This window comes from Liolophura sinensis, chromosome 8 (assembly GCF_032854445.1).
Source record: "Liolophura sinensis isolate JHLJ2023 chromosome 8, CUHK_Ljap_v2, whole genome shotgun sequence".
Taxonomy (NCBI): Eukaryota; Metazoa; Mollusca; class Polyplacophora; order Chitonida; family Chitonidae; genus Liolophura; species Liolophura sinensis.
In genome coordinates, this window is record NC_088302.1 from 31,846,011 (window position 1) to 31,868,451 (window position 22,441).

The 22,441-nt window shown below is 38.7% G+C and overlaps 1 protein-coding gene across 1 annotated transcript in view; it reads right to left on the reverse strand.

Moving 5' to 3' along the window:
* Window positions 1–8,485, reverse strand: part of LOC135472419 (ceramide phosphoethanolamine synthase-like) — a 44,332-nt gene extending 35,847 nt beyond the window's left edge. The window contains exon 1 of the mRNA XM_064751917.1: window positions 8,475–8,485. The gene's annotated coding sequence lies outside the window, so the exon portion shown is untranslated. The remainder of the gene's footprint in view (window positions 1–8,474) is intronic.
* Window positions 8,486–22,441: the final 13,956 nt, after the last annotated feature.

Below are 22,441 nucleotides of genomic sequence, written 5' to 3' on the forward strand. Positions count from 1 at the left end.
ATCATATCAGCGCCATTAACATGGGTGTACAATGAAAACGTGTGTTGAGTTCATTCATTTTTATTTATTTATTTATTTATTTATTGATAGGTGAGGGCAGTTGACAGCCAGCTAGTGATATATAAATGCATGACCTGAGAGCAAGACTCAATTGTTTCAATGTCATAATAACTGTTGTATACAATTCCATGCGCTATATGAATAACGCTTTATACATTATGCGTGGTCATTTCAAGTCCGAGGGGCTGGGGCAATATTGAATTATTCAGCATATTAATAGTTGAGATACGGGCTAGGTGTACTGATGGGCCCTTTGTCAATATAACACCACTGGTTGAGGTATCATTGCCTGCACGCAGTGTCTTTGACATAGCATGGAACATTTGAGGGAATTGACAGTAGTTTCAGCGGTACAGGGAATTTCAGCCGAAATATACCGCGAAATGGTGCAAAATTTAAAGCGACATTTAATTATAACCCGGGAAACAAAGTGAACCCATGCCATGTGAGTTTAATATTTTTGCCAATCGGCAATAAATGTTATATTTGAAGGTATTGACACCAGGGTCGGAATCACCTGGAGATATAAAGTCGTGATACGTCACGAAATGATATTAAAGCGACGTTTAATTATATGGTAAACAAAGGAACGAACGAAGTTAAAGCATGGCGAGAAAAGAAAATTACTATGATTCAGTCAAAGGTTAGTTCCCTCGCTTGGCGTTCAGCATTAAGGGCATAGTGTAGCGACTGGTTGACCCGTATCAGTATTATGCTGTCGGTAAGTCGTCTCAGTGAAGCAGCACTAAATTAAAAAGCTGTGAAGATTCGTCCTGCAACAATGAGGCACATAGCATGCACTCTAAGGACTCTTTCGTCACCATATGACTGAAAAAGTCTTAAGTACGACGTTAAACCACAAGCAATTATTCACTCACTCTTAATTAACAGACTGCTTGATCTAAGTTGGAAATTAAAAAAAGTCTTTTATTACATTCTGTTCATGGTGTTGCATATCTCATTGATCCGTCGATGTGCATGCATGTTCTACTTGCGGTATAGTGTGCATGCATGTTCTACTTGCGGTATAGTGTGCATGCATGTTGTACTTGCGGTATAGTGTGTATGCATGTTCTACTTGCGGTATAGTGTGTATGCATGTTATACTTGCGGTATAGTGTGTATGTATGTTCTACTTGCGGTATAGTGTGCATGCGTGTTCTATTTGCGGTATGGTGTGTATGCATGTTCTACTTACGGTATAGTGTGCATGCATGTTCTACTTGCAGTATAGTGTGCATAATTGCGGTGTAGTGTGCATGCATGTTCTACTTGCAGTATAGTGTGTATGCATGTTCTACTTGCGATATAGTGTGCATGCATGTTCTACTTGCGGTATAGTGTGCATGCATGTTCTACTTGTGGTATAGTGTGTATGCATGTTCTACTTGCGGTATAGTGTGCATGCATGTTCTACTTGCGGTATAGTGTGTATGCATGTTCTACTTACGGTATAGTGTGCATGCATGTTCTATTTGCGGTATAGTGTGGATGCATGTTCTACTTGCAGTATAGTGTGCACGCATATTCTACTTGCGGTATAGTGTGTATGCATGTTCTACTTACGGTATAGTGGGCATGCATGTTTTACTTGCGGTATAGTGTGCATACGTGCGGTAAAGTGTGCATGCATATTCTACTCGCGGTATAGTGTGCATGCATGTTCTACTTGCGGTATAGTGTGCATGCATGTTCTACTTGCGGTATAGTGTGCATGCATGTTCCACTTGCAGTAAAGTGTGCACGCATGTTCTACCTGCAATATAGTGTGCATGCATGTTCTACTTGCGGTATAGTGTGCATGCATGTTCTACGTGCAGTATAGTACAAACAAATGAAACATATGTACACACATCCAAAGAATTATTGTCAATAATGCTATAGATTATCCCATATAATGCATCAACTTATTTTATTTCAACCAGATGTGATGATATATAGACTGACTGGCTGATTGATCCGCTTGGTGTTAAACGCTGTGTTCAAAAATTGTATGTGCATTTTACATGCATTTGTGAATGGCATGATTAAACAGATGGGATAAGTCATATAATACTTCAAACTGTTGCAGCTGGTATTGCAATGCCAGTAGATTTACATGGTTTTTTTTTTACCTATTGTCCAATACGGCGCCTCCACTGGGTATCATTGATTTCAAATCTGCATCCCACATGCAAAGTTCGAGCGTTTTATCGCATATGCAAGACTTTGTAGTATGTTAAAGCTTTTCCCGCCGTCGGACATTTTCAGAGCGAGACAACCTCCGATATATAGGGTAGATATACCTTGCACTCGCCGCCATGTTGGGTATGTTATACAAAAGAAGTTCATGTTCAAGCCAATACACGTGGTGAACAACAGACTCCAGACGAGACGACGGAATCATTTTGTTTGAGAAAACTCATGGCCGAAAGTGGAAACCATAACTACATTTCCCAGCGCAACGTTCACACTGAACTGAGCATTATTCTCTTGCAATGAATGAGCACTACGTACGTTTATCAGTTTGCACACAAAAAATACTTCAGCAGAGACGACGGAATTATTTTATTGGAGATTCACCATAGTGAAGACATACTCCAGGAGAGACACCGAATGTCATTCCAATGAACGACAGGCCAGAGTTATGCCCGATTTAGACTTCACTCAAAAAAAGCAAATGTGTTAGATTTAAAGCAAAGTCTGTTAACTCTGTGATGCTAGAATGTATTTAGCTATTGTAGCAGATTGTTCTGTTAAATATAACACACATATTCTATTAATTCAGTATAACCATTCTATTGGACTAACATGATATTATGTTCAATATGACACAATGTTGTGTTATAATAACAGAAAACATTCTAGTAGAAAACAGGCTTGAGAGTTTATGCAGGGAATCTTCCCCATTAATCACATCGTGGAAGTTGTACTGGTCTGGGTGTAATATAGTGAGCTCGATCGGAATTGCGGGAAATTTTAGCGACCTTTATCCTATTGCCTGAGCCTGTCAATTACGATCGAAGGTCCCTGGAAAGTAATTTTAACCGCTAGTTAGGTTCAGAACAGAGGTCAAAATGTTTCCCTAGTTCCTCGATTTTGCCAGCCTGTACCTGAAAAGCCAACATGGCATTTGCCAAAGCTAATGCACACCACACTTATCCAATTTACCTAAAAACCTCCCCCCCCACACGCCTCCTCCCGCTGCCTTCCCTCCCCTCTCTTTATACTCCATTCCCACTGTGTCCCCTCCCATTAACCCTATAACTTCAGTCATTAACTGCTCCCCATAGATAATTGATTTTGGGTGGTGTATTGTCTTATTATCCTATTATCACCAGGCGTGTCTTCTTTCGTATTACCACACCCTCTAAAGCGATCCTTGTCCTAAATACGGATGGACGGGGGAGAAAGAGGGTTGTCGTGTAACTTGGGTACACCCAGCTTCAGTATTCAATGACAGTGTGTGTACTTACAGCATGCACTTGGGTCTCAGATGTCTGAAGAGTGTTTGGCGCAAGGTTATGACAAACACACGTTGTCGCCTACAGCAGAGGTGTCAAACGACGTAAATCCACCAAGCGATTTTTTTTAGGGGAGGTAATTCTATTCACTGCAAGGAACCTCGTTGTTAGATAAACTTTTCCCAGTGAACATATGTACTCTGGTACACTCTGCAAACATGCAACTGCACCCTTGTGCTGTAAAAGCCAGCTCGACCCACTGCTAAATACATGATTTGCATAAAACGAGCGTTCCGCACACTGTAAAACCCCCATGCATGCAAGCAAGCACACACGTGACTAAATATTCCATCTAATTTTCATGAAAAATTGAATGAGATTATTCTGTTCTTTTTCATAAACCAAGAAAAAAAAACACAAACAATTTCAAATATCGCCTTTTTTGAACATTCTTCTCTTGTTCTACAATCTATGTAGCCAAATTATAAGCTGGCCTATAAATTTGTTTCTCTGTTGCGGCGTATTTATCTTATACATCATTAAATGACGGCGCACAGTCTCTTAAAGGATTGGTGTCCGGATTTAGCAACCTGTCCTAAGTATAAAGATTATAACCTGTTTAACAGTATGTTACCAGGAGGGTCTCTAACAAACTTAATTACGACTTTAAATCCACCAAAATCAACAGATTTACTGCCCTAGCCGATCTCCAACCGGCCACCCGGTACTGCTCAGCGAGTGACGTCATAGATGGCCAACCCAAGTCTAGCTAGCCTATATAACCTGGGAATTCGTATCAAGAAGATGTCATTTTCCGGATGGATTCTAGCTACACAGAAGCAAATATACTGCCGTATTAAAGTATGTTGTATATATTTAAAACATAATTTTTCCTCTCTGCTGTTAAAATTTAGCTGCCCACCAGGATTTCTTATCCCAACTCATGCCACCCCGCAAAGATCTAGCTCTGTTTGGTGGGTATAAAACCCTTCCGTCTTGTGGTGTGAATCTACGCTTTCCTGAGGGCCAAATCGTCTGGAAACTTAAAAAAAAACTAACTCCAGGGTTTTTCGACGACCTGTTTTCACAACCGTATGCAGAATAGCAAACCATTTCGTGGAGAAATTTGATATTCTTCTTGTCAATTGTGTGGCCTTTTAACGCTAAACTAAATGGCGAAGCTCTGACAGCTCGTAAAGGTTGGAGTTGTATGACGTCATACCGAGTGTTGTCGGAAAAGATGCATAAACCTACCTAACATCCAGTAATTTTAATGATATATTACTAAGATTAATGTACTTTTTCACAACATTTTTTTACACTCAATTTAACAATATATACAGGGGTAGCTAATTGAGAATAAATAACCAATCTGGACACTAAACCTTTAACTAAACTTTATTTATTTGACTGTTTGACGCGAGCTATAATTTGAAGGACTCAAATGATCTTTTAAACAAGCACTGACTTCGACATATTGGATTAGCATATTGGATCTCCTATTTCTCCCATGATGCGAAGAATTTGGTAAGAGAACACAAACCCTACATCCGTCAGATCTCTAATTAAGGGCTTAGTGACAGAACACAAACCCTACATCCATCAGATCTCTAATTAAGGGCTTAGTGACAGAACACATATCCTACATTCATCAGAAGGGCTTAGTGACAGTACTTAAAACCCTACATTCATCAGAAGAGCTTAGTGACAGTACTCAAAACCCTACATTCATCAGAAGAGCTTAGTGACAGTACTCAAAACCCTACATTCATCAGATCTCCAATTAAAGGCTAAGTGACAGCACACAAACCTTACATCCACCGGATCTCCAATTCGGGGCTAAATGACAGAACACAAAATCTACATCCACCAGATCTCCAATTAAGGGCCTAGTGACAGTACACAAACCCTTCATCTATCAGATCTCCAATAAAGGGCTTATTGACAGTACGCAAACCTTACATCCATCAGATCTTCAATAAAGGGCTTAATGACAGTACGCAAACCCTACATCCATCAGATCTCCAATAAGGGTTTAATGACAGAACACAAACCCTACATCCATCAGATCTCCAATAAATCCTTAATGACAGCACAGAAACCCTACATCCATCAGATCTCCGACTAAGGGTTTACTGACAGTACACAAACCAACACAATATCCAATATAGGGCCATCTATCAGATCTCCAATAAAGGGCTTATTGACAGTACGCAAACCTTACATCCATCAGATCTTCAATGAAGGGTTTAATGACAGTACGCAAACCCTACATCCATCAGATCTCCAATAAGGGTTTAATGACAGAACACAAACTCTACATCCATCAGATCTCCAATAAAGGGCTTATTGACAGTACGCAAACCTTACATCCATCAGATCTTCAATAAAGGGCTTAATGACAGTACGCAAACCCTACATCCATCAGATCTCCAATAAGGGTTTAATTGGATCTCCTATTTCTCCCATGATGCGAAGAGTTTGGTAAGAGAACACAAACCCTACATCCATCAGATCTCCAATAAAGCCTTAATGACAGAACACAAACTCTACATCCATCAGATCTCCAATAAAGGGCTTATTGACAGTACGCAAACCTTACATCCATCAGATCTTCAATAAAGGGCTTAATGACAGTACGCAAACCCTACATCCATCAGATCTCCAATAAGGGTTTAATGACAGAACACAAACCCTACATCCATCAGATCTCCAATAAAGCCTTAATGACAGCACAGAAACCCTACATCCATCAGATCTCCGACTAAGGGTTTACTGACAGTACACAAACCAACACAATATCCAATATAGGGCCATCTATCAGATCTCCAATGAAGGGCTTATTGACAGTACGCAAACCTTACATCCATCAGATCTTCAATAAAGGGTTTAATGACAGTACGCAAACCCTACATCCATCAGATCTCCAATAAGGGTTTAATGACAGAACACAAACCCTACATCCATCAGATCTCCAATAAAGCCTTAATGACAGAACACAAACTCTACATCCATCAGATCTCCAATAAAGGGCTTAATGACAGAACATAAACACTACATCCATCAGGTCTTAAGGGCTTAATGACGGAACACAAGCCCTACATCCATCAAATCCCCAATTAGGGCGTAGTGACAGCAAAACAAACTCTACATCCATCAGATCTCCAATAAAGGGCTTAATGACCGTACACAAACCCTACAACCATCAGATCTTCAATTAAAGGCTTAGTGACAGTACACAAACTGTACATCCATCAGATCCCTACAAATCTCACTTACGCATACACATTGTGTAGGGCTTCATGACAGCACACAAACCGTGCATCCATCAGGTCTCCCATTAAGGACAGTACACAAAACCTACATCCATCAGATCTCCCTTTAAGGACTTTAAGGACACAAACCCTACATCCATCAGTTCTCTAATTAAGGGTTTAGTGACAGTCCACAAACCCTACATCCATCCGGTCTCCAATTAAGGAGAGTACATAAACCCTACATCCATCAGGTCTCCAATTAAGGGCTTAGTGACAATCCACAAACCCTACATCCACCAGGCCTCCAATTAGTGACAGTACACAAACCCCACTTCCATTAGATCTCCAGTTAAGGGCTTACTGACAATACACAAACACTATGTAGGCACCAGATCTCCAATTATAAGGGCTTTGATACAGTAACACAGTTTGTAACATATATTTAATTCATAACTTTGAGCATCCCGGTTCCACTGAAGGATCAGGAGATGATAAATAACATGGAGCTAAATAAGCGAAATGCTGCTCTTTGCCACTTTCTACATTTAAAATACTACAGGACAATGAAACTATCCTATTTGAAGATTAGGCACATTCTGATTACTTTTTCAGAAAAAATCCTACCTTAAAGCTATTTTTGTCATTATTTATGCCCAAATCTTATTCTAATGCTATTTCACCTGGGTTAAATTTGGTTTGTTTTCACCTTCAGTTTTCTAGCCACTTGAATAAAGAGTGTACTGATGATTGGCTCAGAGCAGCTATGACATCACTGCAAAACTATGAATAAAAAGGGGGTCCTTTCTACGGATAATGCGCTAAACTATATGTAATACAAAGGAAGGATTATTCAATCGACGTCATGCTGACAGGAAGTATTGCTGTGGACCAAAAATAGTGCTTTGTTCATAATCAGAAACTTGCATATGCAAATTAGGCGTTGATGACGTCACAAATCTGTTTAACGAGCCCTGCCTTCGAAATGCTGGGTATGAACCAAACCAGCCTGTCTGAGTCGGTTAGAAGCTATGACGTTGCGGGGCATTTGGGCAACATGCATACAGTGACACCCTGTAGTGTAGCCTCCCATCCACCCATGTATGCGTGCTATACGTACATACATATGTACTCTAAATCTGTTTAAGGCTTACGCTACGTGAATAGCACAACGTTGTTTAATAGGGCGTGGATTTTCACTTACGTGTGTGTTCATGTAATGTATATATGCACAGCTTGGCATTACAGTAACAGTTTGCACTGACACAGTGAAGTTGAAGAACGAGTTGTCAATAGTCCTTCCACACTATATTATGTATACTGTACTTCCTTGTAAACTTTATACATTAAGCACTGTACAAACAAAGTACGTCTCACAAGTGTAAAATGTGTTTTTGCAAAACATTTCGTATATTCTCAAGTAAAATTCATAATCTCGTGATAAGATTCATAATAAATTCGTGAACTTCAGAGTTCACTATCGCATAAAACATTTCGTATCTAAACAGTAAAATGACCTAAAGGATTCACCCGTCAACTAGATTTCATCATGGAATACTGTATCAAAGACTCGAGCATATGTACATACACAGAAATGGCATTAAGACGCGATTCCATCAGAAAACCAAAGTAAAACATATACATGTACATGTACATATGAACTGAGTGACCATCTTGGCTATGTTCATAGCAGATTTGAAGAAGAATATATACTCACGTTCTCTATAGAAACACTGCCGTCATACAGCACCATCTGCACGTGACCCATTTAACATATAGAACGACTTTGGACTCTTTATACAAATACACACATTTCGTTTTTAAACGTAACTATACCATACAGTACAGTGTGTACCATGCATATATATGCAGGTGGCGATATGTTACCTATATACGTATATAAATAATGATTACGCCTTGTAATCCGGCGCCACAAAGCAACCATCGGCTAAGGTTCAGTGTGCCTATCATGGTTATCTATATACACATTGAAGATATCTGTTGCCATTTGATAGTTACAATCAACTTAGCCTGTACACTCAAAAATCAATCTGTCTATGTGATGCGAGGATATAATCTGTTATTATAAGACATTATTCAGTCAAATTCAACACATTATCCTGTTAGTCTAACAGAATCTTTATGTTGAATTAATAGGATATGCATGATGTGTTATATTGAACAGAATAATCTGCTGCAATGACAGAATACATTCTAGCATCACTCAGACAACAGACTTTCTGTTAAAATTAAGAGATTACTTTTCAGTTTATATTGACACCGGCCATGTTTTCTTGCTCTCGCCTGTCAGTGCTGAGCGCGAAGCAGGGCAGTAACATGTACCATTTTCAAAGTCAGTGGTATGATCAGACCCAAGTTAGATCCCTGGTCTCTCGACTGCGAGGCTGGCGCTCTAACAATTTAGCCATATATATGGTATATACATTTGCTATTTGTCAAAGTTTGGAAGACTATACAGGTTTTTACTCTGGTAATCATAAGATCAGTCATATCGGGGCACGTACTCACGAAGCCCTGGTAGTGTTGTGTGAACGTGAATCTCAAGGCGACTAAGTTGAAAATGTTATGTTGTCACGCAATCAGAGTCCGTATCGTATATATATAATCGAGGGTCGCGGGGTTCAGTCAATGACGGGGCAATATTTATCAAGCATTACTCCTTTCTAATGTGGATGTTAAGGCTTTTTTCAGGCGTTGTACATAGGAACGCATTTTTTACCACAGGTGTTGCTGTGATAATTTATTATGTGGACGTCCTCGGATACCCAACGGTCAGAGCGTCCGCCTCTGAGTCGGGAGACCTGGGATCAATCCAGGGTGGGAGCATACCAAAGACTTCAAATATGGTACTTGTTGCTGCTTCGTTTGGCGCTCAATATTAAGAGGCTAGAGCAAGGAAACAGGGCTGATGGCCTGCCACAATAATGCTGGTCGCCGTCGTATATAAGTGAAATATTCTTCAACATGTCGTAAAACTGCATTCATATAAATAAATAAATATCGGAAAACCATCGACACGCGGCAAGTTTCCTCTCATACAGAAATGTATATAACCTACAGCAGGCCTTGAATGAAATTACCAGATGGAGCAAACTGTGGGGATGTCGCTTCTCTCCAGCTAAGTCCGAAGCAGCCTTATTAGAGTTATCGGTACCACTTCTTATAGAGAACAGTGCAGTTAATGTCTTTTCATCATTCAGTTTTCTCGGTGTTGTATTTGACAAGAGACCTACATGGTCAAAACATATTGAAATGATTGTTACAAAATGTCAGAAGGTCCTTCACCTTATGCAGGCTGTATCTGAGTTGGAGGGGGGGGGGGGGTGCAGATAAATCCTGCCTTCTAATCTTGTATAGAGCGCTGATAAGATCGCGTCTAGACTAATGTTGTGAAGCTTTTGACTCTGCTTGCTTATCTCTTGAATGTAAATTGGATGCTGTTCAATGTGCTACTCTCAGGATTTGTACAGGGATGCTTAAGACCACCCCTCTTAATGCTTTACAAGTGATATGTAATGAGTGCAACAGGTTTACAACCCAAAGAACTAAACCTTTTCATGATCTCATTTGTGCAGGGGTGCATAGACCGTGTATGGAGTCTGTGCTTAAGCCGGTAAGAAATGTGCAAAACGTGTTCCAAGCACTTGGAAACTACATTGTCAGTTGCCATAGGTTCTGATTTTTTTTTCTTTGAGACCTTGGTGGTGTGCAATGTTTCAGGTGATGTTCTGTCGCAGTGCCATAATTACTCTCTGCGTGCTTTGGATTTAACCTACTTGTGCCTTTTGTCATGAGCTGTAATCTTGTTTCGATTTCTTTTCTGCATGAAATACTGCTTGTGTATATTGATGTGTTTTATTATTGCTTTCATGATCAGAATTCCACTTTGCATTTTTCTGGTTTAGTCCATTTGCGGTTGTGTGCTGTTGTTATGAACTGTTTTTGCTGTGCCTACGTTTTGTTTGTTTTGCCATGATCTGTAATTGATGCTGTTGTATTGCTTTGGCGTGAATCATTCCAATGAATGGAACGCCAATAATATTAAACTGTCTGTCTGTCATCTCCAAAAGGCCATAGTAAGAGTAAAACAGTTCCATTGTTTTTATGGACGCTGTCCTCGACATGCTAAATCTTGTTCACACAACTTATATTACAGTGACCCAGTTACTTATTTATCTATATCGATGATTTATATATCCCTGTATACGTCGATAAATCGGGATTTCGGATGATTTAACGAAAAAGCAGCAGTTTTCTGCTACCTTGTTAACATAATGCGATTTATCGCATCGACTCATCGCACGATGTAAGAAGAGTTGCTGTTTTGTGGAATTTGATTAGCTTTCGACCCAAAATAAGTTCACGAGTTTCTGTTGTGTTGAATGCCGAGAGTTGTTTCAACATATTTCAACAAACGTTGAACAGGGCTTATATTACTACTAATGCTAATAAAGTAAGTTTGAGTGGAGAGACCATTGAATACTATCTATCCAAAACTACTTTTATATAGTTTAACATAGATTCTTTTTACTAAATGGCCACCATATAGAATGCAAACATTAGATTTCCATACATTCAGTATGAAAGAATCTAAAATAAATGAACATATAAATTTAGTGTGAAAAATCTAAATAAATAAATATATAAATTTAGTAGGAAAAAATCTAAAATAAATAAATAGCCTTGGACATAGTTTTCAATGGTCTTAACAATGACGTTTACTTTTATTTATTTTTTTTTTTTGTATCAGTTTAACGCCGACAATTCCGGGCAAAGTCACATGCTTAGAGGTTGTTAAGTCAGGTGCAACATTCTCACATAAATCGTAGTTAATTCTAAAGCAGTTTCAGACCCAATCCCAGACTTTTGATCTCAGTGCTGTGTAGGCCTAATTACAATGTGCATCCTTTAATACACATTTTCTACCTACCTTTTCCGGAGAACTGCTAATGAAAACGTTGATATACGACATTTTTTCTCAACCCTCTTTACTAGGCGAGAATGTCGTCTGAAAATTATGCAGTTTGATTGAGGAGATAAAATCTCAAGGAAATTTACCCCATACATATGTACATCAGTTGGCGGAGCAATGCCTAGGGGGCCTCCGGTATGTAGAATTACTGACGTATTTGTTTAAAAACGATTCATGCTTTATCAAAGCTGCACGCTGTCTACGTATGGTAATGTCACTGTCGTCTTGCCATATAAGAATAGACACCCTAATAACTACAAAATCAACCAAAGGAATAACGATGTGTTATTCACGGTGTATAGTTTCAAGTTTTCAAGTTATCACATGGATAATTCGTGATCTTGTACTAGTATGTAATTTAAAGATATCGAATGAATTAATGGTTAAGGTGTAAAGCCTTCGGCAGTACTTCAGCGATATCGTGGCTAGAACCAGTAGGCAGTTGTCTTTCGACATAAGAATGACAGCACCCTTGACAAATTCAGAACAAACAGTTAACGGACGCTTTTTAAAATAGCTAAACAGGTCATTTAAAATTCGAAAATATGTAAATTAGATATAATTTGTATAAAACACCCTTAAAATAAATTAAAATTTAACTATAGCAACAATGTCATATGGAAATAGAGTCAACTCTCCTGCACACTCAACACATTTGGGGGCATATATTGGGCTCAGAAACAGATTCCACAAAGGCATTTCTGACTTACGTCAAAATCTGGAATACAATCTTAAAGCTTGATTATTTGTATAGGCTTTAGACATGGAAATTTTGTCCACCTCATTAAGTTTATACTAAGACAAATGTGTTCAAATTTCATCTTCTTGTAGCAAGAACTAAGCGTGGAGTTTTTAAATTTTGACTTATTCAAGAACGGCTTTGTGGACTCGGGCCCTCTTTTACTCAGGAGACCCCGTAGGAACATTAGGTGTTGTATAAATATATCCTTAAGTAAACATACATGTGTTTAATTTTTAAGAGATCTCTATTGGTTCAAAAGACTTGTCCAAGCTAAATGCATGGGCTGGTATACATGTCATATGGAAAGTGGATTTATTATCGTTACTAGGGATTACGCTTTCTTGAATATAGCACAGGTTCTAGTGCTAAAAATTGGTTGAGACCAATGCGGGTTTCGAACCAGCGACCTCAGAGTCAGACACCAAATCACCAGCAACACATGTCAGTCGTGTAGACCACAAGACCAGTTAATGGGCCTCCCAACTTTTAACACTGGAATCTGCGCTATATTCAGAAAGTGTAATCCCTAATAACGATAATAGTGTTAAATGCATTGAGTGTAAGGTATATACGGTGCAAAAGGTGCGCTCAGTGAAGTTCATCTGCGTGTTATTGCCATGGCAACCAGTGCTGTAGGCATAAGGTTGCTATCGAAGTTATGTGGTTCATTGAAATCTCAGATAGTGTATGAACACGTCAAGAAATTGTCACGTTGGGAAAATATGACTAAAAGAAAATCTTGTAATTAAAATATAACGAAAGGAATGTGTGTAAAAACCCATGTAGATAGCGGTAAACCACTTTTACCACGGCATGTCGTCACCTAAAACTGAAAAAAGCCGGTTAAACGAATTATGACACATCTTGATGGAGTTATGATTACACTAAGCGCAGAAGAGCATTTTGCGTTTTAAAGCAACGAGAGGCTAAACTGCATCGCCCTTAACTGCATATGCGTTTGTATTTCCGAGGTTAGGGTGGGGTCATTGTGCGTAACGTTGAACTCAATAATGTTTTATGTAGACTCGATTTTCAGCTGTTAACCTATGGGTTGCCAGTTCTAGATCCGATATATATTAAACCATGATTTAAAACAATAATATATGGAACACCTGACCTGCACTATACATGTCTTACACGTAGTTTACGCTGGTTTCATATTTCACCGCCAGCAGGAGAATGCCGAATTGGTAAACGAAATATCAACTGGGTTTCATAAAGATAGTTATATTGCACATACACTAACCAAACGTGGTATAGCCTACACGTGACTACACTACATGCCCTACATGAAAATTATATTAGGTCCACATTTCTCCTCTGAAAGGGTGAGTGAGTGCTTGGGGTTTAACGTCATACTTAACAATTTTTTCGTTCATATGATGACGAATTAGTCCTTAGTGCATGTAATATGCCTCCTTGTTGCAGGACGGATTCCCGCCGCTCTTGTCTAGTGCTGCTTCACTGAGACGACTTACCGAAGGCAAGTAAGCCACACCGCACGAGCCATTATACTGATATGGGTCAACCAGTCGTTACACTATCTCTTTCATGCTGAACGCCAAGCGAGGGAGTTACAACTTCGTTTAAGGTTTTAGGTGTGACCCGACCCAGGATTGACCCTTGATCTGCCGCTCCTGAAGCGGGCACTCTACCAGCTGACACCTCTATAGGGCGAATATCGAACTTGATGCTGAACCGTTGACTGGCTTCATACAGACACAACTTTTAATACCCCTATTTGCCAATAGGGCCTCCGTGGCTCAGTCGATCAGCGCGCTAGCGCAGCGTAATGACCCAGGAGTCTCTCACCAATGCGGTCGCTGTGAGTTCAAGTCCAGCTTATGCTGGCTTCCTCTCCGGTCGTACGTGGGAAGGTCTGCTAGCAACCTGCGGATGGTCGTGGGTTTCCCCCCGGGCTCTGACCGGTTTCCTCCCACTATAATGCTGGCCGCCGTCGTACAAGTGAAATATTCTTGAGTACGGAATTCTTGACGGCACATGACTTTCTTCCTGATGTTCACCGGAAGGAAGGAATTTTTTTTTTTTTTTTTTTTTTTTTTTGGAACACTATTTCAGTAATCTTTCACTCATGGGTAAAAAGAGTTATTCCAACATTAAGTGTCGTGATTAGAGTTGGATAAACTTCCTTTGACATCAGAGTTGCTAACTTCTGATAGTATGGTCCATAAAGCCCACCTTAGAAGTCAAATGTTTGAGAGCCTTTAACTTTTTTCACAAAATTATGAAAAAAAAATAAATAAAAGTATATTTACGCATAGTTTTAAGTGGTCTACTTAGGGATACCTACCTCCATTTTTAGAGACCTTTTCCTTTAAAAAGAAAAAATAATTGAGAAATAATGTTCGCGTCAGGGTAGTCTAACGGTAGTTTTACATCAAATCGATGTGGAAGAGTTATATTTTAGGTCGAAGGCGAAGCCATTTGTCAACAAATGTTGATAAATAACAAAACAATAACAATATCACAGATATGTGTTTATGCTTATTATAAGTAAGCAAATAAATATATTATCATTTATATGTTGAAGGTATCATGAGGATAAATATGATTTGCGTTTATTGTATTGTGAAATACAACGGATGGCTATCACAATTTAAATTTGTAATGACGCAATCTGTACAAAGATACATGTACATTAAACCAGCCTCTGTTTCACTCAGTGCGCCGTATCAGTTACGTAAAATATACACGTCACACCCATGCATAAAGGTCACATGATGTACCAAATTTGAAGATCTGGGTCAACGGCAATATATTGGCGGCAGTCAGAGAGAAAACATGAGTAAATGGACTGAATATTATGAAAAAAAAAACAACAGTTTAACTCTGATAAACATCAAACAAGGATTGGGAGTTGAAAAGGACGATCTGCAGCCAGTCCGCTATCCAGAGGATGTGAAGTTGATATGAACTCTGCTGTTATTTATTGTTGCATTGTTGAACAGCCCTCCAAAACTTTGAGGCGTGACTGAAAACTGGGATTTTGCCATTTGGATGGAATTGCTACTGTTACGTGTAACATTACAGTCGACAGCGTCGGACATTTGCACTGGAGTGGCGTAACTGACATGGGAGTATTTTCACTCAACGGCATTTTCACTTTCAACATTTTCTGATAACACACTTAAAGCATGCAGGATATTACTGATTTCACGGCTTTTTGAAACGGACGGTTTGGTGACATAACTCCGTGCACTGGATTCATTGTGGTGGCCCGTCACAGATAATAACGTCCATCGCAGAAACCCCGGCATCAGCAAAAACTGTGGCTGTCGTAGCCCGGACGCAGTGATTCGTTTACCGGCGGTTAAGTTTTGCATTGCTCATATTTAGTATACTGTTGCGCAATTATGTTTGAGCTAAGCCCAAAATTGAAGACGTAATTAGCATATAGTTCAATCTAGTATTAAGTCTTTAAATACTTTTGAAGAACCGGACGGTGCACGCGACAGGATCAAGTTCCAGGATCGGGAATATAATGATCAATATGCAAGCTAGGATATAGTATAACATGGCCGACCGATCTCCACGATGTAGGCGCTACATTCAATGCTCTATAACAATTCATCTTCATATGATTCCGTGAAATATTAACACATACCATACAAGATTATCGGTTTTGAAACTATGCGACTAAAAGAAAATCTTGTAATAAAACCATAGGATCATAAACCTTGTAGATAATGGTTACCCACTTCAACCACAGCATGTCGACACGTACCTCTGAAAATTTCCCCAGAATGTGGGTTAAACGGATTATAACACATTTCGATGAAGTGAATTATATGAGCGCATAAGAGCATCTTGCAGTTTTAAGACAAGATGAGACTTTGTAAACTGCACACATCGCGCCTTAAGGCCTCTCGTTTTTTTTTATCATACATACTCAGGAATGTTTGACTTTTATGATTGCAGACAGTTTGTTATTATTCATTCATTTGATTGGTACGTGTTTAGTTCCGTATATACAAAAATTTTCAGTTCTATGAGGGCAGTTTAAACAAGAATTATTTACTTATGCGACAGCGACCAAATATGATCGACATATTACACAATAATGTATAATACTGTAACGCGGTTTATTACGATGGGAGCACGGGTACCAGTTTTTATTATAAGTCAGAGTGTAAGAGTCATCTCATAAGATCATATATATACCTATTTATTTAGTTCATGGGACAAGGTTCAAGATCTCACATATTGGTACTGTAACAAGGTCATTTGCTTCTTATTTATATAACGCGCTTGGGATATGTCATGTTATGATGCTGTTTGTATGACGTCATTCCTCGCCACTCCGTCTACAGCTATCCTGAAAGGAGTGCTTTGTGTTATTTTACTGCCTAGTTCTGGGCGATACCAGGTAAATAGAAACCATATTGTTTACATCATTCTATCTATGTAATAATGACCTTTAGTTAGCGTTCGTTAACGTTTATATATAGTCCTGATAAGCTGCATTTCTGAGTTCTTTTTAACAGTTAGTATGACGTTGATGGCTGCCTCAAAATAACATGGCTACAGTTAGCGGAAAGTTCAAACCGGTGCGCAAGTTGTACGGATGGTCATCACATGTTCAATGTCATTTACCTATTTCTGCATCATAACGTTATGTTATTCTGTAGACTTTTCTATTACTTTCAGCGAGATAAATGGTTCGTTCTATCTTGAATTTTGTTATGACTTGGTATAACCAATTATTCCGCATGTAGTTTGGTGTGTTCCTGGTCAACAGGCGTACTTAAGTTTATCGAGATTTGTCTGATAATTTTTTTGCAACGTTATCGTTTGCAACAATATTGCTATGCTTTTATGTTTTCGGCTTTATAATTTGTATTGAGAACATATATTGGTGCGCACAGTTTGCCAAGCGTTTCCTGTGTATAACTGTGTATACTAGTATAACTGTACATACGATAATAAGTAATGACCAGATCTCGGAGTTAAAGATACTTAAATATGCATAGTTCTCTAGTGTACACGAATTGTTTATTGTATATGTTTGAAATGAACATATCTGTGTAACATTACCTATGTCACATTCTGTGTTTATGTTCATAGGGTTATTCACGGGACCAGTAAATAAAATTGTACACATGAAGAGCTCGCCACCACAAATCGTGTGCGTTTCGATCGTTTTCCACGTCACAGTACCACCCAGGGTGGCCAAATCTCGTTGCTATTTTTAAGATGGTACATGTCTTTAGTTCATGTTTCCATGGGATAGTCTTCGTAGTTATGTAGCTTTGTCTGGGTTATGCCCCTTTTAATAACGTACCTATTGCTCCGTATACTAACTCATATATCGCCAACAGTCATACAATAGCGGCGTTATTTGAGCCCTCGAAATCACTTGAAGCAAATACAGTACTTCCTTAACTAATTCAAGCTATTCTTCTAAAAATATAGTGGCGGATTTGTTGATGAAAGATGACGTTTTAGCCCCACCTGGCATGGGTAGAGGGGTGAGCTACAGGGGCGAGGACTGCATCAGCAAATTTCTTTGCTGAAAGAAAACGACAAAAGACATAAGCTTTATATTTTGTAACATTATAGGGCATTCTATCGTGGTTGTGTTAACAATTAACTGTTGATTTCAACTTTAATAATCACTCGTAATTTCAAAATGGCACACAGGAGGGTTCTTTCCATGACCCCAAACACCAAACGAAACTGCAGTATCTGTGATTCTTTCAAGGCGACTTTCACACTCTCATTTATCTGTCAGTGAGTGTCATGGATATTTCAGTAAAATCTTGCTCCTTAAGTTGATGCCTTAATTGCGTGGTAGCTTTAATTACGGAACCCTTGGTGTTTGCAGCCACTGGTTCGTTGCAAGGTCAAGCTGTCTAGATAGAGGAGATTTCTCTTCTCGTCCGAAAAACAAAGTTTCAAGATTCATCAAAATCACCATGAAATATGATTGTTTGTGGACGTTTAGACCTTGATTCTACACGTAAATCTTTCAAGTGCAACACTTTTTGATTTCGAAGAACACTCCTTAGAAAAATGTTTTTTTTTTCACTGTACGGTTTCATTCACCCCTACAGTCTGTTTCTTTTTATCCAATGCACGAATGAATGAATGAAAGGTTATGTAAGTTTGTAGGTGTTTTGTTTAGTTGGACAAATCCGTAAACAGGGAGAAGACCGTCAGGCGACAGTTCTGGCTTGATTTCTCAGCAATGAAAGCCGTTGGAGCCATCATGTTTCGACCAAGTGTTTTAAAACACTTTAAAATACCTTGATTGGTTACGCTCTACAACAGTTATGCTGCACTCTCTGTTTTTTTACTCCGTAACGCAAATCAGTCAGTTCAATTTGACCCCATCACTGTAATCCATCAGGGCGATAAAAGCTTAGCTCTGATTGGTTGTAAGCAAATCAGCGATCATTCAGTGCTAAGCTGACGGATTACAAGTGATGGAGACAGGTTGAACTGAATGCCTGGTTGCCCCATTATCATAGTAGTGTCTTCATTCACGAATGACATTTCCATTAAGAAATCATTTGCTTCAGAGTCCTTTCAGTTCTGCATTTATGGAACAAGTATGTCTGTATGCATTTTAATGTAGTAGTTTAGCAGTCTGCAATTTAGCAAGTGGCAAAAACCTTATGTGACGTCACTGTTTACAATATTGTCAGAGAAGGACATAAAATAGCCAGTGTTTTAAAGGTAATTTACTAGGTTGTATTTCGTCTGACATACACTTCATAATTGTATGTTTTTCTTTACTGTCTTTAACTTCAAAGTAGACATTTACACTCTGCAGAGAGTGTTACGGTAGAATTCAGTCTTAATCTTAAGTGTTTGGCAGTACTTTTACAGTTACCAGTACTCTTGATTGAAAGTCCAAAAATCTGAGCAAAGGTTTACTCTGACATTGTAGTTTCAGACGTGTAGATATGTAACCAAATGACACGAACGTTTACTTACCTGAGCTAATCTACCTTAACTTACAGTAATAATCGGTGTGAATAAAAGAACTACACACCCAGGCATTTAAACTATGGATAAACTGTTATCAACCCAGCTGAAATCCTTGCAAATCTTACATGTACAGGTCAACTGAATATTCAGCTGATTGTGTGCATGAAATATAGACAAAATGTGGACTGCTGAATTTTCTTTGTTTCATAAACAATACAAGCCTCCCTTTTACATTGGTCTTATTATATTATTAACTGAGGGCCCACGATGTATTGACATTTCTCTTGTTTTTCATTATTTGAGCAAACGCCTTATATGTGTTATAAGGTGATTTTTCATTTAATCAAAATGTGTGATAAATCTACCATTGCAGAAAGGTTATCATGTCTTAATTTACTTCTACTGATCCTATAAACATATTAATATGTTTGACCACCTCAGGTGATACCAATATCATGTTTGGCCCATGAACTAATTTACCTAGCTGATTACTGTTTAAAACCATATACTTGATAGTTTTTCACGTGTACCATGGGAATCTGTTTCGTGGATTGAGGACATCGGGATCAACCCTGAACTTGGGTAAATTCGTTAGGATCTTTCCCACGTGTAACGTACAAATAGATGCACATGAACTATACCGGTGAAAAACAGTCAGGTGGTCTTTAAAAAAGTGTAAGACTACGACTGTTTATTCTCACCCAGGCCTAAGACAGCGACATGGGATGAATCCGCAAATTCCATATCCAAGGCTGGAATTGAACCTGTACCTTGGTTGCAGTCCGTCCTTTTCTCACCCTACATGTAAATATATACCGAAGGCCTACGGAAACCTTGTGCTCAGAGAACCCACCTGGTGAACTAAACACTTCAAAAACACGAACGTGAACTTAAGTTTGAACTGAGTAACTTTTCCAACGCACAGAAGAGCAAAAAAAGTAAGCAAAAGTATACTCATACACATGCATATTGCTACTCACATATAAATATTAATAAACGTGAATCATTAATCTGTTTCACTTATACGCCAGTGCGCTCATTTATTATTCAACAAAAAAGTGCATCCGGATTTTAAAAATTGTAGGATAAATTAATTACGCTGCCACGATGTGTGAGCAAGGGGATCCAGTACTTTAATTAAGCAATGCCGGTTTGACATGGATTTATATATTTGTAAGCGTACGTACTTAATGCTTTACTTCCATATGCCGACTGCATGCATTACAAACGCTGACACATATCCAAATTAAAATGTTATACACCTTTAGTTGGAAGTATATATAATATATCAGTGTACATGTGTCGGGATTTCCTCCAGATATATAAAAGTGATAATTCATACCGCATATGCCTATATAATATCATAATTATTATTACTTTTTTGTTATTAAAGAGCTCTCGATGTTCGACGGGACTTGGTGGCAAAAAGCAGTCAACGTTTGTTAAAGAGGGCTTGTCTTTCGCCAGTGTAATCCAGAGATCTGCTGATGTGAAATGTCGCTGGTTTACAAAAGGCACTGTCTAGGCCTGCACATCATAGATCACCATGCAAATTTTTAGATTTGCCATGTCAAGACGAACAGCCTAATGCTAACTTTATTGATGTAATACATTGGCTCCATAAACCATTAAATAATAAAAAAAAGAAGGCCAACATTACTATTAACATAAATCTAAAATATGGAAGCTAAAAAAAATGCGAACACATTCCTATCCTCCTATTTTCCTGAAGTCACGCATAAATGGATCATAAACTAAATGTAGAAAGAACCTAATCATAACTCATGCCCCAGCTCACTAAAATCCCTGTTGAAATAGTAAGGACAAGCTGACACCTGAATGTACCCGTAACTGCACCATGAGCACACATTCATGACCGAATTATTTCAGGTATAAACGAGACGTAACTGATACTTCCTGGGTCACAACAAACCACGTAGAATCTGATCTTTTTCCACAATTTTACTCGGTTAGAAAAGTTCTACAAAAAAATAAATCCAACTATCCTGGGCAGTTTTTAATGCTCTTTCATCTGTTATATACTTCATTTTAGGGTGGTCTTTGCTTTTAAGCCAAGAGGATTGGCCATATATGCGCCTGTCTTTTCACAACCTTACACATCTGTCAAAATATGATGCTTTGTCATTTAAACTGGGTACCCTTGACCTCCTAATTCCTCTGTTTGCAAGTTAGATCAGATGGTGACTGTAGTGATTCAAGTAGGTCAGCCGTCCCAGAACACATACTTGATTGATAACGACTTCCGTCACAAGTGTTTAAGAGTTATATCCCTTTAACCCAAATCTCACCAAATCACAAATTACCCATTACTGAGCACCGAGCATCCAATTTCGGCCACACAGGAGATAATTCCAGAGTTAAAACGTCCACTGTTTATTAAACGTTGCTGATAAACTTTGTTAGATTGTCCTTTGGGTTCATCTTTCTGTATTTTGATTGATTTTCTCATGTGCTTCTATTGTTGTTGTTTAATGCCATAATTAGGAATTGTTCACTAATACGATGGCAGTCAGTTTTATGGGTGGTGGAAACTGCATGGAGAGGCTAGGGGTAAACCACCAACATTTGGCAAGTCCCTGACACTCTTTCCCATGTGTAATTTACAGATATGGATGCTACACTGGCTAAAGACAAGTGGTGTGTTGACGAAATTGGTTTTGAAGGTTAATTACATTTAATCATGCTTCATTAATACCAGTATGTATCTACGGTTTTTTTTTTTTTTTTGTTACTATAGTCTTTTTGGATTCCTTCATCACTGTCACATGATTTTCAATTGCTACCAGAGAGATGCGTATGTTTTGGCCCCAAAACCTTTCTTCTACATTTGGTCTTTATCTTGAATGAGGTTTTATTCACTCAGCTGTGAATATTTTGTTCTCCTTAATAATATTCTTAACCTCCTTGGTCGTACTTAAGTATATTTCACTTATGCATCTGCGGTCAGTAGGCCTTCAGGCCGGGGGGGGGCGCG